Consider the following 18,509-nt stretch of genomic DNA (forward strand, 5'->3'; position numbering starts at 1 on the left):
CCTCCACAGAGTCTCCTCTGCCAGATGACTCTTGATTGTGTCAAGTTGACAATTAAAACCAAGGCAATAGCCAAAAACACTCCAATTTTAAAAATCAATTGGAAAAGCATCAATTGTGAGATTCAGAGAGGAATTTTTAAAATAGTTCAACCATCCACACATTTCACGGAATTTGGCCTTTGGAAAAGGATTCTGTAGGAGAAAAAAACATTTTTAGGGAAATACGGAGAGCTGTTCAGAAATCAGCATATCTCAGTCACTAAGAATTTGCTACTGATATTTTTCAAACATCAGAACAAAACAACTCCAAATTCTAGAAAACAAGCTCACCCTTTATCACACAAGTGCCACCCAAGCTCTCCCCTGCTTGGTTTTCACACTTGAGTGTTTTCCCATCTATGCACAAAAGCCTAACGTAACTTTAGTTATATTTATTATATAATACCCATTCCCCCGGACACCACTGTCAGTATTTTAAAACAATTGTCTCGGTTATTCAAAGGACTCACCGACAACTATATGATTCATGGTGATTCTAGAACATTTCTTGGTGCCCACTGCGGACCTTCTCTTTTAAACATCGTGTTGAACTGTGGGTCTAGGGAAATGGCTCGGGTGGCAGAGGTGCTTGCCCAGCAAGTGTGAGGACTTGAGACTTATCCCTAGAACCCGAATTTAAATGCCAGGAAGTGCTGAGGAGGCGGAGGTGAACCCCTGAGGCTTGTTAGACAGCCAGAGCAGCCTACTCAGGGAGTTCCAGGCCGGTGACAGACTCTTCTCACAAAACAAGATGGACATTTCCACATGCATCTGCACACACATGCACAGACCTGCATGCGCGTGCACGTGCGCACACACACACACACACACACACACACACACACACACACACACACACACACACACACACACTGAGGTTATAGCTAAGAGGAAGGCCATTCCAGTTTTGTCATGACGTGGACTTGGGCAGAGATGAAGAAAAGAGATGGTCACAGGTGACCTGGACTGCCTGCCAGCCCGTTGAGGACATGTAGCAGAGACTCTGCTAGTCTCTTGGGAAGTAAAGTTATGGGAAGTGAAGAGCCAGCCCAGTCTGGACCGGAATTCTCTGTGCTCTGTTTCTGGTGACCCTGTGTCCACATGCTGGTAAGGTCGTGGGGTTTGGCTCAGGGCCTTAACTAAGACACACCCTTTAAAAACCAAATAGCTTTGTGAGATTCAAGTTCTTGACCATTTCCTGTTCTGTCCTGATTCTGCCTGCGGAGCCTAATGGCACCACCTTGACCCGGTCCTGGGAGAGCAGCAGCCTGGTACCTACCGCCTGCTTCTCAGGAATGCTGCCTGCGCTGCTCTGGGCCCGGCCTGCTGCAGTTAGAGACACAGTGCCATCTAGTGGACAGGAGGGAAGCCTCTCCATGGTCTGATGTTTATGGGGGGTTTGTTGTTGTTTGTTTTTAATGAGCGGGGAATCATTGTTGAAACGACGAAATGGTTTGCCATCATTTGCTTCTCAGGAACACCTAGAGACAGCAATGGGGTGGGGTTTTTTTTGGGGGGGAGGGGTTTGAGACAAATTTTCTCTAGGTAACAGTCTTGGCTGTCCTGGAACTCGCTTTGTAGCCCAGGCTGGCCTCGAACTCACTGAGATCCGCCTGCCTCTGCCCTCCAAGTGCTGGGATTAAAGGTGTGCACCACCACCGTCCAGCTAGAAATGGGTTTCTTGAATTCCAAAAGGCCAGCTGGTATCTGCACTGTCTTACAGGACTTCCTGGTCTGAGCCTTGGTTCATTGTTCTTGGAACCCTGCCACAGAAAACAGGTGAAATTATTTCTGCCTGTGGTTGAAGTTCTGACTTCTGCTGGTGGATCTATGCTGGGGTGGTCACTGGAGACACCAATTCTCTACTGAACATACCTTGGCTTGGGTTGGAGAGATGGTGCAGTGGTTCAGAGCACTGGCTGCTCTTCCAGGGGACCCGGGTTCAATTCCACATGGTAGCTCACAACTGTCTGTGACTCCAGTTCCAGGGAATTCCACATACTCACACAGACATGCATGCAGGCAAAACACCAATGCACATAAAATAAAAATAGATCAATCATTTAAAAAAATAGCTCAGTAAAGTATCTTGGCTTGGGCAATGGGTGCAGGGTCTGGGCTAGTTCAGTTGTCTGTATATTTCTGCCAGTTCCACTTGGCCTGAGACTCAGCCACATGAGGGACATACGAGGAGCTAGAGGGTGATCAAATGCCACAGTGGGCTCCTTGTGCCTGAGGGCAAGAAAGGAATTCAGCATTCCTCTTGTGCCTACAGGTTACCTCCAGCCTCTGCTCTCCCATTTAGAATCTCTTGCAGCTGTGGGGTCCCGGTTCCCAAGTGCACAGATGTTGAGGTCCCCAGCAAGGGGTAGAGACATCACCTTTTCTTTCTGCTCTCTGAGAACCTGCAGAGCACCGGGGCTTTCAGCCAGTCTCTGACCATAAGGCATGCCCACTGAGCAGAGTATCACCTCAGGCAGGGGAGGTGGAGCGGGGCATGGAGGAAGGTTGATGTTGAGCTTTATTCCTCTGAAGGAAAATTCCAAAATGTTGATTGAAATATAGGTCATGCTTTGGGATAGCATAGCCATATTGTCCAGATTCTCTGCCTCCTGAAGGCAGCAAATGCTTTCTTGTCTGTATTCTCCTTAAGTGGCTGAGTTTCCCAGGACTTTTGGACCATCATCCCAACAAGGATGGGTGAATCCATCTTGCCTGAAGCTGATGGTTCACAAACTGTACAGGCCAGATTGTGAGTACAAAGGGAGCCGTGGGCCATTCAACAGCTTTCATTTTTCCTTTCTTCCTTCCTTCCTTCCTTCCTTCCTTCCTTCCTTCCTTCCTTCCTTCCTTGTTCCAAGCTAATTTGAGTTTGGGGGACTTTTCATGCTCTTTGATTTTTTTTTTCTATCTCAAAGAATCTGACTCTGAGACCTTTGCTGCCTGGAATGTCCTGAACTGGCCAAGATTAGACAAAACTTTTAATGCCAAGAGCCCCGGCTGAGTCACTGTGTAGCATCTCACAGCCTGGCTTGCCCTGAGTAGAACATTCTCTAAGTTCTCCAGATAGCTGAACCTGCTGCCAGGTGACCCCCAAATGAAAGCCTTCCCCAGCTGGGCTCTGTCCCACCTACTTCTACACCTACCCGTGTGCCATCTTCCTACCCAACGAACATGTCCTGGCAAAGCAGTTACAAAGAGAGCCTAGTCACATTGCAGATCATACCTCCCCGTGGGAACGCTGTTATAATTGGGATGTGCATCCAGCCAGAAGCTGGATACCAAATGTGTCACGGCCATCTCCAGTGGCGAGTCATAAAAGCCAACATGTTCCCAAATCCTTGTGACTGCGCGTCGGAAGAACTGCCTGCCTCCCTCTGCTCCTGGTTCCAGCAAGGCCTTGGGCTCATTATTCAGTGTGCTGAGTTGAGCTGCTCCTCACTCGCCACCTCCACCAGAGCCCCTCCTGCCGTCTCCTGGCCTTCATCTTGGAACTCTTAGCCTTGTAATGGCCTTTCTCCTGCCCACACCAAATGTGTTACAATCCCGTTTCCTACGCTCTCCTGCAAACCCCTGTGTTGCCATAATCCACATTATCATGAATGGGCTCCCCTCCCCCCAGCATTATGCAGTATCCTTTCCTACCCTGGAAAACCCTGTTTGGTGAGCACACAAAGAGAACCCTACAGAACACTCACAGGCCAGAACCCTAAAACCATCCCACTCTACCCCAACTCCACATAAGCGGAAAGGGGAGTTTAAACAGGGCAGTATCATTTCTTGATGAGTTATTTATGGAGATCTTGCCCACTCTGGAGGAAGCCATCAGTGGCTCCTAGCAATGAGTAGAGCCGCCATGGGCAGGGGGCTGAGACGTCTGAGGAGCCTGTTAGATCCTTTCACTAACCATCCAGTTACTGCTACCGCTCTGATCCAGTCTGCCCATCTGGAGAATGAAATAAAGAAAAAAAAAATGGACTTGGTCACAGGGAAGGACTCTCAGCTGCCAAGTGCTCACACTCTAGACTCTGGCTTCTTGGCCCCAAGCAGAGAACCCCCGCCTCGCCTTGAGTGAAAACTCAAAGCCGGCTTCCCTTTCTGCCCTCAACATTCTCTGCTGCTTTGATTGCTCTTGGGTCTTGAGGGAGAAGGAAGAGATTCTCCATCAAGCAGCGTGCCTGCCTCCCCTCTCATTCCCTTCGTTGGCCACCCTTCTCCGTTTCCCAGTGTTCGCAACTGTTCTTCCAGAACAAACGGCTCTTTTTCTTCAGGGTGGTTTCGTGAAGGCAATACCTCCTTGGGGTCGCTCTGAGGTCCTTGAGGGTCATCTGTTCTCTTGAGCATGCTCAGGGCAGCAGTGGCAGGTCACGGGGAGGGTTTCGGCACAGTTGGGGCAACAGAACCACTGGAAACCAATTAACAGGCTGAAACACCAGAAAAAGGATGCTGGCCAGAGAGCAGGCGCCCCGTGGTAGACAATTACCAGTGTGGGCAGGGACGGCTTTGTAGGTCAGCTCTCAGCCAGGAAATAGTTTTACAAGTGCAAAATGTGACTCCCTTCTGGAAGCAAAATCTGGGGAAAGGTTTTCTTTCTATATTTGGGCTCTTGACCACTACCAGGTCACTCTGCCACCCACCCCCACCCCCCTACCCCCACCCCCGTTTTCTGAGGCATCTGGTCTTGGCCTCTTCTGTTGTTCCAAAAGAAAATAGCCCAGGGCCCTTCTAACTCTGACCTTCTTGTTGATGGCCATGAGAGAAGGCCAGTTCCCGCTGCAGGGGCTTGAGCTGGAGTCTGGGGAGTGTGCGGTATTGCACTCTCACATTTTGAGGACGTTTTGATAATTTTTGGCACAAGTATACAACGTCCTTTAAAAAAAAAAAAGTCTGACTGGGTTCTCTTATTTTTAAAAGATGTTGTTTTTCTTGTTAATTATGGGGCCAGGGGTGCATGTGGGTGCAGTACCTACAGAGGCCAGATGATGGCGCCAAATGCCCTGGAGCTGGAGTTGCAGGTGGTTGTAAGCTGCCCGATATAGGTGCTGGGAACTGAACTGGAGTCCTCTGGAAGAACAGAACAACTAACTCTTTTAAATGCCAAATCATCTCTCTAGCCTGTTTGGCTGGTTTTTGACAGCACATCTGTCAGCATCTATAAGACATGTGAAGATTTTTACCTATTTTAGACAGGTATCTGGGACCATGAAATTAAGATACACTTCTAGGCTTTCGGGACTATTCTGGCAGGGTGTTGGTCCAGAAGAATCAGGAGACCTTCAAGTTCAGATCTGGGTGGTTTTGAAATGCATCCCATAAGCCTCTTAATGCTCATGTTGAGGACGCAGGTCAGCTAGAGTCATGGTGACTTTGAGACTCCATTTGGCACAGGGCAGGTATGCGATTCCTCGTGTATTCTCTCTTAGTGCTTCTTGGAACAGTTCGGGCAGCTGGGCAGGCAGGTGCTGATCTTTGCTTTGAGCATAGGAAAGTTGAGGCTAAGAGTTTGTAATCTCCGAGTTTGTCCATACCAGTGAAGAATGAAGTGAAGGTTTCCGGCATTGGGGCTGGAGGTCCTCACCTCTGCCATGGTGGATCTGCACTGCTTTCTCTCAGAGCCTTGGCCAGACAGGGCAGTATCCTTATGAAAGCGTGTTTCTGGTGTCTAATTTAACCTCATTCTGGAGCATGATAGTAACTCCCAGGAGTCCCAGTGCCCTACCAGGCAGATGCATTGTCCTTCTGGGTGCCACCCCCCCCCCGAAGGATGGAGCACAGGACCATGATGTGAATTTTTCTATGTAGTTCTTATCTAACCACCCATGACTCCCCAGGAAAGACTTCCTAGGGCCTCTGCTCACTGGTCCCCACTTGGGTGCCCAGACCAAAGATGGTTTTCGTTGTTGGCACACTTTGGCCACTGGATTTTACTGGCATGTGGGCTGAGCCTCGAGAGCATTATCCCAAGCACATGGCCCTAAGAGCCGTGACACTTTCTGCTGGACTTTTTGTAAAGGAACAAAGATCTGTCATCTTCAACTTAGCAAGACGGACCTCCATCCACAAGAAACACCTGCTCCTGGCTAATCAGTGTTCCTTAGGACAGTCCATGAGGACATCTGTAGGTGTGACTTTCAGGGTCCTTCTGGTCTAGACTGACTTTGTGGCTGCTGAGCCTTCCTAAGTGAAGAGCAGAGAACCCAGCTCTGACTCACATTTCTATTGTTCGAACAAGCTGTAGCACCCCTCAACACTCCCCCCTCCGAAACACTGTTCTATGTTCGTCAAGAAACAGCTTCCAAGGCATTCTCTCAGCCTCATTACAGAAGGGTAAATGCTAGGGGTGAAGGGATTCATTGTGTGCCCGTGGGAGTCTAACGGCTTTTTTAAACCAGGGACTGAGAAGTGTGACTAATGAGCACACTGTAAAAGCCACAGACCACCTCATTAAATATGAGAGCCATTTCCAAGGCTAGGTAGAAATGAAAACCCTCCAAGAAAGGCCACCTCATCGATTAATGAGGAACTTTAAAAAACAACAACTACCTGGCTTTTTTATGCACTTGGGTGGGACGGGAGAAGTAACAGGGAAAGGGTTTTGTACACAGTGTACCCTGGGAGTGGAGAGCAGCTGGCTAGTGATGCCAGGGCCCCGGTAGTTGTCAGTTGCCTTTTCCGTTCCCTGCAAGGACCTCTGTCCTGACGTGTTTTTCTTATTCTTCTAGCACCCGTTAGGAGCTCACAGGCGGGTTTAGGGGATTCATTGTCCTGTGTGCTATACAGCACCACTGCTGGGACCGAGGCCTCTTATTTATAAGTAGGGACGTAGACGCAGGGGCCAGGGAGGCCTGCTGCCCTTGGCCACTGTAGAAGGCCTCATTTACTCTAGAGCTTCACTGGCCACTTCACTGGCCAACCTGACTTGAATGACGATGTTGGAGGAAACCCAAGCTGCGTGAGGGTGGCCCATGGGTCAAAGACTGTCCCTGACAGATACAGCCATACCTTCCCATATGCGCTGGTGATCTGGGCCGTGCTAAGTCACCAGGGTTGAGAATACAGAAGCTCGGGCTGTCCTAAGAATTTTAGGATCGCCTATAGACTCTGACCAGGCTATATTGGTAGCTCAGGAGCCTTATCATCCGCGTTTGTATGGTTATTTCCTCCAGGCTGGATATGGCCATTCCTGTCGTAAGTCAGGGAAGCTGTGGTCACCCGCACAAGAGCTTCATGAGACTGGGGCCTGGTGATGTTCTCTCATGGAAGCTGGTAGGTGCTGATATCCCCTCGTGGACGTGATGATACTCTGACACGCATTCCCTCAGTGGTGCAACCTCTCCTGAGTCATCCCTGCCCTGGGTGGGCCTCCGAAGGGATACCGCTGAGAGGAAGCTTCCCAAAGGGATTCCTAGTGCTTTAGCGGCTTCGCGTCACTCATGCTCCTGGAAGTAATTCCAGTAACCTCTGTGCTTCACCAAGCTGGATCGGGACAGAATCCTCCTTTGGTTGTTGGTGTCTTTTCTATCTTGGGTGAACACATGTGTCTTTACACACCCCCAGGAAAAGGTTATGTAATAGCCCTCCAAATCTGTCTTCCTGCCAAGACTGTCTCACCCTCATTGACCCTCCACAGAGCTCTGGGAGATGCCTTTCTCAGAGCAGCTTCTGGTTTGGACTGTGATGCATCGGTCTTCAAAACCCACGCTGGCTCCCCTCTCCTACAGGGTCAAGTTCACATACCTTAAGGTGACGTTCAGGGTCCTGTGCCATCACACCTATCTCAACAGGATCCACCTGCCTCTGCCTTCCAAGTGCTGGTATTAAAGACGTGTGCCACTAGGTTACCACATTTCTAAAGGTCACACTTGATGGTGAACATGAAGGCTGGAGTAGGGTTTTGTTTTATTAATTTTTTTTCTATTTTGCCTATAGCATGAGAAATAAAACCTAGTCTGGTGAGTGAGAAGTAGGCCAGAGGTCTCTTTTCCCTATCATATGTGGTCTCTGTAGCCACAACACGCCCAGCCCTCAGGGGACCCAGAGCCTGTCATCTTAAAGCTTTTGTCTCTGCCTCCATCTTCACAGACTCCTGATAGTGGCTGGGGAAAGTTTCCCTGCCCCTGTCAATCAGGAGCTAGCCCCTACTCCCAGGGCCACCTAAGTCAGGTGCCACTGAGACCCATAGCTTGGCTAGCTCGGTGGCAGAAAACATGTCTTGAGGTTGTCCTACACTGTCTGCTCCAGCCCATCCTCCAAGACTCGGTGTGAGCACTCACACCAGAAATCGTCCTTGACATGAAAATTGCATAATTGATGATTAGGAGGCGGTAAACACCATTAAATTGTCTCATTATTTCTGTAATAACCAAATGGATGCACATTAGGACTTAGAATTGAAGTGTCCAATGATCTCTTTAGCACAGCTCCCAGCTCGAGGTGGGAGCCAGGGATTTCTGAGCCACCTGCAGGAGCTTCCTCACACAGACTGGTGGCTGTTACTGCTGGCTCTCTTGCCCTTCGCCACCTCAGGAATACTGGGCCACTGATCAGGACTTGGCACTAGCCATTGGGTGTACACCCCAGCTCTCTGCTACTGGTCACGTGACCTTGGATAACCATTTCTCCCCTCTGAATCTCCATTTCCTCATCTGTAAAAGGGAAATGAGATGATTGCCTCCAGGGACTGCCCTGACAATTAAATAAGATTCTCTTTACAGAATTCCTGTTAGATGTCCAAACTCATCAGTTTTATTCATCCTGGCCCTTCACCTATCCAGCGAGGGATCTACCCCAGGTTCTGAGCCATTCCCAAACCTGGCCACTAGGTCTGTGAGTGTTTTGTTACAATGCAGGGTCAGGGCAGTAGCCTTAAGCCAAACAGCCTCCCTCTCTCCTGCTTCCACTCTTTGTCCAAAGCCTGAGCCACAGATGCTACACGGTGAGGGATTCGAAGCTGCACTTCCTGTCTGAGGGTCAGTGGCTGTTTACAGAGGTGGGGCCTTTGCGGCACCGTGTCCAGCTGTTTAACACACACTTCTACCATTTTATACCGGTGTGTAGATGGGCCAGTGAGTGGTGGCATAGCGCATCCAGAGAAAACACCAGGTGGCGCTCTAGAGGAAGGCAGGAGGGACCAAGAAGGGTACCAAAAGCAGAGGGGACTATGTTGGTCCTTCCTCGGTGGCTCACCCGGCCCAGGAGTGCCCTCTTATGCCAAGATTGCCTTTCCTCACATCTTAAGCACACATTTATTTTTTTAAAATGGGACTAAAAGCCTCCCTTGCAGAATTGTTGAGAAGTCAGGTGACCATGATGCTCAGTAGGTGTCCCTGACTTTCTGTAGCTCCATGTATTTATCCACTTAGCTCCCACAGCCCTGGGAGGCAGCACCCTCATTTTAAACACTGAGAGACAAAAGGGTGAAGTAACTTGTCTCAGAAGGCTCAGGCAATAGATAGGGAACCTGGGACGGAGCCTTGGGGGTCTGGACCCAGAGCATTGCACACCCCACCTTCATACCACACAAAGAACAAGTTGGTGAATGACTGCGGCTCAGGCTATCATCCTGTGGTTCAGGTCAAGTCTACAGCACTAACTCGAAAGAGGGCACTTCCAGGCCCCGGGGGCTCTCACCTGCTCTTCAGAAGTGCATCTTTTAGGTTACCTTTTCCCGGTATCAAAAACCAGTGTTGGGCTGGGGAGTTGGCTCGGGGGGTAAAGCACTTGCGGCACAGGTTTGAGGACCTGAGTTTGAATCCCCAGAGCCCATGTAAACCTGGAGGCGGTAGTGTCTGTGTGTGTAATCCTGGCACTCCAGGGCGAAATGGAAGATGAAGACAGGAGAATCCCTGGATACCAGGGCATACACAGTGGTGAACAACAAGAGAACTTGGGTCAAACAAGGTGGAAGTCAAGGACTGACAGCCAAGGCTGTCCTCCAGCCTCCATGTGCACAGCAGCATGTATGCACCTGTATCCATACATACATGCATGTACACACACACACACACACACACACACACACACACAGATAAGGAAAAAACCACAATGCATTTGGGGTGTGCTTGAGTCCCTGGAGTCGACACGTGTAAATAGGATCTCTTAAGGTGATAATCAAATAATAATCTAAGTCGGGGGCTGGAGAGATGGCTCAGTGGTTAAGAGCACTGACTGCTCTTCCAGAGGACCACAGGGTCAATTCCCAGCACCCACATGGCAGCTCACAACTGTCTGTATCTCCAAGATCTGACAGCCTCACACAGGCACACATGCAGGCAAAACACCAATGCAAATAAAATAAAGGTAAATTATTTTTTAAAAAAGAAACCCAAGTCAAGGTTAGTGGGATAACGATGGAAGTACTAGTCAAGGTTAGTGGGATAGGGATGGAAGCAGTAGAGATGTGGGGACAGGGTGGGGTTGGGATGGGGGTTGGAGGGTGGAGGGTGGAAGGTGGGGTGGGGTGGGATAGGGGTGGAGGGTGGGGTGGGGTTGGGATGGGGGTGGAGAGTGGAGGATGGGTGGTGGGGGTTGGGGCTGGAGGGTCGGGAGCTGGAGGGTGGAGGGTGGGGTTTGGGGTGGAGAGTGGGGCTGGAGGGTGGGGGGTGGGGGGAGCCACCACAGGAATCAGACCACTTGGTATGAATTTTCAGCTAAACATTTCCGGAATCTGTGTTCTCCTCCAGGCAGAGAAAATGTCACTTGACTTGCACCCTTCCTCCCCGTCCTGACAAGCCATCATTTTGAGTGTAGGCAAAGCATTCAGAGAGGGGAGACATGTTCTCCAAATGCCAGCAGTGCTTCTGAAGCTTGATTAGGCTGGCCACAAGCCTTGCTGGTGTCCCAGTACAGATCCCTAGATGTAGGCCGACTGAGAAGCGGGCCATGTCGCAGGACTCTGCCACGATGGTGGAAGGTCAGGCTTTGCTCAGTGAAACCCATTCATGCTCACAGCTTCGCAGAGGCACCTACCTTTGCCAAAATCTCCAGTTGCAGGCAATGAAGACTCAGCCCCTGGTGGACTATGACATCACAGGATGGAAAGGGTACCACAAGGTTGACAGACTCTGTCTTCATCCCAGCCACAAGGCTCTATTTCTCTTCTTGGGTAGATTCATGGACAGGGCCCCCAGGACCTCCACCCTGCACTCACTCATGTCTGCTGGGTAGATTCATGGACAGGGCCCCCAGGACCTCCACTCTGCACTCATTAGTGTCTGCTGGGTTAACACTCTGCCCCAGTCCTAGTCCCTGAACCCGGATCTCAGTGTTTTCATTCAGAGATGTGGTCCTTGAAAGGGCCCCAACCAAGGGCCATTGACTCCTTGTGTATCACTGACCCCATCTCACCTGTGTGCTGGGTTCTGTTCTTATTCAATATGGCTATCTGGAGGAGAAGCGCCTGCCGGCCCGGCTTCTTCCTGCAAAGGCCCTGTTGTCTTTATTAGGGTAATGAGAGGCCTGTTCTGAAACACGCAGATGAGGATCACGGCAGATGGTCTGAGTTACGTGTGTGTGCCAGCTCTCCACAGGAAGCTCTGCAATTGTGCCAAGCTCTTTGGGGATGGCAGGCAGCATCGTGAATCGCGTCACTGCGCACTGGCTGAAGGCCTTGGCTGACCCAAATAACCCGTCAGCTTGATGCCAGTGATTCTGAGCTGGTTTTTCATATAAAGTTCTGGGATCTTTTTATGGTTTCCTTTGGGGGAGGTGGGCATCAGCCATGTGCAGAAACAGGACAAGGCACCAGAAAGATGTAATAATGCCATGTCACAAGCTGGCGTTCAAAGGTCTTGCAGCCTTGAGGAAGAGGCCAGCTGGTCACTGATTCTCAGACTTCACTGTTTCCCTGGCTGGTTCGCTCCATGCCCTCTAAAGCTCAGCTTCCACGTTATACTGCAAACCTCCCCTACCCCCATCCTTGAGCCTATGAGTTCATGCACCCTTCAATGCATTCACTCATCCCACGGATACCACTGGGCACCTGCTCTGTGCCTGGCACTGTTTGCTACTGGACATGCATCAGTAAGGAAATGAGATGGTTGATCTATTCCATGGTGGAGATGGCAGCTTCTGCTCCGCTCTACCCTCCCCGAGTGGGCAGGGTGGTCCTAGAGGCCCGTGAGCCCGGCTTCATTTCTGGGCCAGTTCTTGGCTCATTTAGTGCGTGGGGAACAGGTGAGGAAGAAATGACAGCAATGGAAGACGGTTACTAAAATAAAAATTAGCATTTGTACGTGTTTTTTACAGGTGTCAAAACATCCTCCATATAAATGACTTCGTGAGATTCCTCACAAAGCCCCATGTGAAGCAGTGGCTTCCATTTGAGGAGGAAAATGCTGAGGCCAAGGGAAATGCTGACCCACCCACATGTAGAGCATTGGACTTTGGGGTCTCAACTCTACATACATTCTGCACCACACAGGGGTGTTTCCTCAAAAAAAAAAAAGACAAAGAATATTTTATGCACATGAGTGTTTTGACTGCTTGTATACAAGTGGACCGTGTGCACGCAGTATTCACAGAAGCCATGGAAGGTGTTAGGTTCCCTGGAATTGGAGTTACAGATGGTTTTTATCGGCTGTGTGGGTGCTGGGGATCAAACTCAGGTCTTCTACAAGAACAGCGTGTATTTTTTTTTAAGAGTAAACATGTGCAATACACATTGTTTGTTTGTTTGTTTGTTTGTTTTGGTTTTTCGAGACAGGTTTTCTCTGTGTAGCTTTGCGCCTTTTCCTGGAACTCACTTGGTAGTTTAGGCTGGCCTCGAACTCACAGAGATCCGCCTGCCTCTGCCTCCCGAGTGCTGGAATTAAAGGCGTGTGCCACCACCGCCCGGCTCAGTGTGTATTTTTAACTATTGATCCATCTCTCCAGCACCAGGAGTAGGGTTTTGTTTTTTTTGTTTTGTTTTGTTTTTTAATCCAAGAGCTAATGAACTAGGGGCAACAGGAAAGGGAGAGGGCATCGGGGGAAGCTGAACCACCCGATGGCCTCCTTACCTTCTCACTGCAGTGATATAATGTGCTGACAAAAACATAAGTAAATAAAACATTTGGACTTTCAGAGAGAAGCCGTGTATCATGGCTGGGAAGGGCAGCGCAAGGGAGGAATGAATGTGGGTGGAGCCGGAGGCTGGTTGGTCACATCACATCCGCATTCAGGAAGCAGAAAGTGAACCAGAAGAGGGTGGCCTATAAAGCCTCAACATTCACCCGTGGTGACCCACTTCCCCCATAAAGTTCTTCCACAACCTTCCCGAAAGGTGGAGGACCAAGTGTTCAAACATGCAAACCTAGGAAGGAGATTTCACAGCCAAACCACAACAGTGACCTCCTGACAGGAGAATGCCACAGATGAGGCATGCCACCTGAGAGAGGAAGCCCTGGATGCGTCTGGAGGCAGGCCACCATCTGACCTGGTGAGTTGGAGTCATAGGTCATGACACAGTCTTGAAATGGTTCAGACTGGCCCAGGGGTTCTTGACCTGGCCTTGACCTTTGTCTTTCCTGAGTCTTACCTCAGAGACTTAGTTGGCATTTTTAGAAAGGCCCAGGACATCTCCTTGGTAGCTCCCTTGCTGTGTAAGTGGCATTGAAAAGCAAATACTCTCTCTAGGAAGGGCTGACTTCCAGGATCCCATGTTGGCCTTTGCCTCAATCTGCTTCTCCCCTTTCCTCTCCGCATTTGAAAGATGCGGACTGAAAGGCATTGGATGCCAGTGGATTGGTAGCCTGCCTCTCAGCCCGGGTGTTGATGGTGTTGTCCTGTCCTCTGTGAAGGAGAGCATTTGGACTCCTTCTGGAGCTGTGATGGATGCACAGGAATATTTTCTGCCACTCTGTGCTTAGTTGGTTCCTGACTCTCACCAAATGAGTCGGAGGATGCTCGGCATGGGTGCCAGTATCTCTTTCACACGGGTTTTCCCACTCGATTGGGAATTCCTGGAGAACAGAGGCAGTCTGATTCATCGCCGTGTTCTGTGCCTGGTGTGGTGTGTACTTGTTCATCATGTTGGCGCAGTGAAAACACAACATTTGACTCATTAGAGTCAAAGCCCAAAGCCCAGCGTGGTGGCACACGCCAGCAATCCCAGTGCTGGAGAGGTTAAGTTGGGAGTGGAGTTCAGGAATTCAAGACCAAGCAACATGGCCCTGTCTTAACAATTATTAATCAGTTAAACAAGATCCACTGTTTGTATAGTTCATATCATATATATTTCACAAAGTATAATGTATTAAACAAATAAGAATAAAAAGAACACAACAATTCCTTTCTCAACAAATGTTCCTATTTTCCTTATAAAATCCATTTCAGCTTTTTGTTGTTGTTGTTGTTTGTTGGTTTGTTTTGACAGGGAATCTCACTATGTAGCCCTGGCTGTCTTGGAATTCACTATGTAGACCAGGCTGGCTTTGAACTCATAGATCCATTTGCCTCTGCCTCCCAAGTGCTGGGATAAAAGGTGTGCATCACACATCGAGCAAAATTCGAGTTTTATTTTATGTGTACGGGTGTTTGGCTTGCAGGTATGTAGGTGTATATGTGTGTGAACACCATTACAGGCCAGAGGAGGCTTTGAATTCCCTGGAACTGGGTATGGACAGTTAGGAGCGGCCACATAGGTTCCGGGCACTGAACCCAGGTCCTCCATGAACAACAAGTACTCTTTTTTTTTTTTTAGTTAAATTTTATTTATGTTTGTGTTTGTGGTGCTTTGCCTGTATGTGTGTCTGGGCACCACATACATGCCTGGTGCTTGCAGGGGCCAAAGATCCCCTGGAACTGGAGTTACAGACAGTCCCGTGTATTCTGGGAATCAAACCCCGCCTCTAGAATAGCAGCAAGTGCTCCTGACCAGTAAGCCATCCCTCCAGCCCCCAGAGTTGCAGTGCTCTTAACTGCCCGACTGTCTCTTGCACCCTCCATTTTAGTTTTAAAAAGTGCATTGTGGGAGACGGCCTTGCAGGGAGAAGTGTTTACTGCATAAAGAACATGACTTGTAGCACAGGATGATTTGGGTTCAGTCTTGGGACTAACCCTGGAAGGACAGAATCCACTCCCCAAAGTTACTCTCTGATCTCCACATGCTGTTCACGATGTTACACACACACACACACACACACACACACACACACACACACACACACACCAAATAATTTTAGAAGTGTCTTGAAAGACACACAAAAATGTTAATAATTAGTAGTAAGAATGCTATCCAAAATGAAGAAAATATTTAGTTTCTATTTTCAACTTAAAAATGATGGGAAATTATAAAAAGCAATAGCCTAAGCTCCTGTTTGCTTTGCTGTGTAGCCATTTAAAAAGCAAAGCAAAGTCGCTGGGCCTGGAGCCTGGGCTCTTTAACCCTGTCTTCTCCCAGTCTGAGGCAGGAAGCTGGCAAGCTCAAAGCCTTTTGGGGCCATGGGGTTACAGAGAAAAACCAAAATAAAACCCTTGACTGTCTTTCTGGTTATTTGTCCTAAAGAAATAATGTAAGAGACTAAAAACAAAAGCTACATAAATAAAGACTTTTAACTTTGACTTCGTGGTTACAAAAAAACAAAACAAAACAAAAAACTGGGAGCATGCATAAAAAGGAGAAAGCTAAACCAGGCAGTGGTAACACACACCTTTGATCCCAGCACTTGGCAGGTGGATCTCTGAGTTCAAGGCCGGCCTGGTCTACAGAGTGAGTTCTAGGACAGCCAAGGACATTCAGAGAGACCCTGTCTCAAAAAAAAAAAAACATGTTGATGGAGGTTTCTGTCCTGTCAACAGCTCTCAAATAACTGACACAGAAACTCAATATTAATTACAAATGTTTGGCCAATAGCTCAGGCTTGTTAACCCATATTTCTTACCTATGTTTTGCCATGTGGCTCATTTACCTCATCTATGAACTTCATGTTGCTTCTTCTGCATCTGCTCTCAAGACCTATGACTCTACCCTTCTTCTTCCCAGAATTCACCTAGTCTGGTTCTTCCGCCCAATCTCTTCCTGCCCAGCTATAGGCCAGTCAGCTCTTTTTATTAACCAATGAGAGTAACACACATCTACAGTGCACAAAGATTGTTCCACAGCAAAACAAAAACCAACCAAACAGAAACAACAAAAGGAGATAGTTCAATGATGATAACTCATCAACACATTGAGGTATTACTCAATCTTAAAATAATCATGAGCCCATAGAAACTTGGAATGAGAACATGCAAGCTTTTGCTAAGAACATAAATGTTAAAAATATGCATTTGTGTATATTGGCAAGAAAGCAATGTGCAACATAAACTTAATCTCTAAGGATAAAAAAATCCGTGCTGAGATATTAACAATGGCAATCTTTGACTGGAAAGGTTGTAGATGGCTTTCTTTCCCCTGCCAATCTTCTCTCTACTTCCCAGTTTTCACATCACCAAAACAACTTACATTTTATTTGAGGGGCAGACTAAAACTGACTCCATTGAATGAATCCTTAACTCTTTTTTTTCCTGGGGAAATAATGTATGATAAAGATGATGAATACTATAGGTCAGCACTGACTTTAATAATATTATTATAATAAAACTATTACTTTCGGGGCTACTGGAAATAACATGACATCCTGCAAAAAAAAATAAGGGGGGGTCGGGGCAGGGAGAAGAAAGAACAGAAGTAAGGAAGATAAATTGACTGGAGTCCCAGAAGCTGGCTACTTCCTCTGAGTTGTGTAGCCACCCACCTGGTCCTTGGTTTGGATGCTACTGGTAGCCATTTCTCGTCTTCTGTTTTTCCTTCTACCATTCTGTATCTTCCTGCATTATGGCTTTCTCTTACTTCCTCTACCACATGTAACTTCCTTAAAGATAGAGATTAGGGCCTGTTCTGTTCCCTGATGGGTCTTATAGGCTTGGCATGTAGGTACCTAATATATATTTGTGGAGTTAATGTGCTATAGATTGAATACAGTGGAGGCCTTCTGGAACTCTGTCAAGAGGAAAAGAGCAAGCAGAGGCCGAGGCCTGGATGCAAGAAATCCCTAGAGAGCATCAAAATCCAGGTCCAGGGTCTGGGGGTCATGGTATGTTTGAGTCTGGTCAGAGTGGACATCACAGCACCCCATGATTGGATTTAGGGGTGGGGTGAGAGTAGCAGTTTCCAGACCTTACTTTTCTGTTGGGAGGTGGGCGTTGCCGCCATTTCCATGGGTTTCTCCTCAGATGTTAGATCATTCTTAACAGGAGGCTAGAGTTCAAACAGACCCAAACTATCTGCTGGAGGTACTCATGAGCCAACGCAGACACATCTCTTGTCACAAGGGACAGATATCAGAAAGGGGAGTTTTCAGCTCATCACCTAAGGACCAAGACTCAAAGCCCTGGAACCCTCGGTGTCAACAGGCAGGCACGGAAAATGTAAGGTTCATTAAGTGGGTCAGTAGACCCTCTTGAGAAGACATGTGTTCCACACCAGTTTCAGGATTTAGATAAATGGGAGGAGAGGAAGCAAGAAAGGGAGGAACGGAAGAACCAGGGAGCCTGTATGGTACTTCCTTGGAACAGGTGTCTTCCGAAGCAACCTCGGTCAGGGATCACAATCCTGGATGGAGGTGGCAATTGATGTTAACTTAGACTGAACGTTGAAGGAGTCAGGGACCTTTGAGGGTTCGTCTCTCTTCAATGAATGCAGTTAACAGCCTTGTTTCTTTCCACACATTTCATCCATAAACTTTTGTGTCTTCCCTTCATATGAACACCACTGCTACTCAGGGTGACTACCCTGCTGTGGGTTTTAATGCTTTCAAGTTTGTCTTTTCAAGAACCTCACACTGAAGATATTGACTGGGCCTGCTCAAGGAAATCTCAACCTGTCAACTACGCTCCTTTTTCTTCACAGATGAAGAGATGGTCTATCCTGAATCTAACCACTTCCAAGGAGACTAAGCTATACCTCTCCCACCTCTTGCCTAGTTATTATCTGCCTCTAGAAATTGATCTTCCATCTTCTGCCCTGACCCCTCCAGTCTACTCAGCCAGGAGTCAGCCTCTCCAGCTAGCACAGGCTGAATAAGCCTGGCTGAATTTCACCCACCAGTGTTTGTCATGACGGCTGTTCATCCCTTTAGGAAAGAATTTAACTGTCCAGAAATACCTTGGTTTGTTCATCTGTGTTGACTATTCGGGAGAGCAAATGCTTCCTGAATGTCTGAACATACAGGAAGACAGAGGGATGTCAGAGTGGGCTGGGAGGAACATCCTTAACCAGGAAAGGAGGTGGCACGTCACTAGTGTGGACGAAAAGGAAGACATCTGACTTAATTTTATAATGGGCACTACTGACTTGCATGTTGGTAACTGACTCACCAGAAGTCTATTCTGCTTCCATTGCCCTGGCCTCCAGAATGGGTCTAACCCGCCACAGTGTGGCTTGTGGCTTGGCTCTTTCTCATGTAGTGATTAAGTAGGGCTCTAGGCTTAACTGCCACCACACCATTGCC

This window comes from Peromyscus leucopus, chromosome 2 (assembly GCF_004664715.2).
Source record: "Peromyscus leucopus breed LL Stock chromosome 2, UCI_PerLeu_2.1, whole genome shotgun sequence".
Classification (NCBI taxonomy): domain Eukaryota; kingdom Metazoa; phylum Chordata; class Mammalia; order Rodentia; family Cricetidae; genus Peromyscus; species Peromyscus leucopus.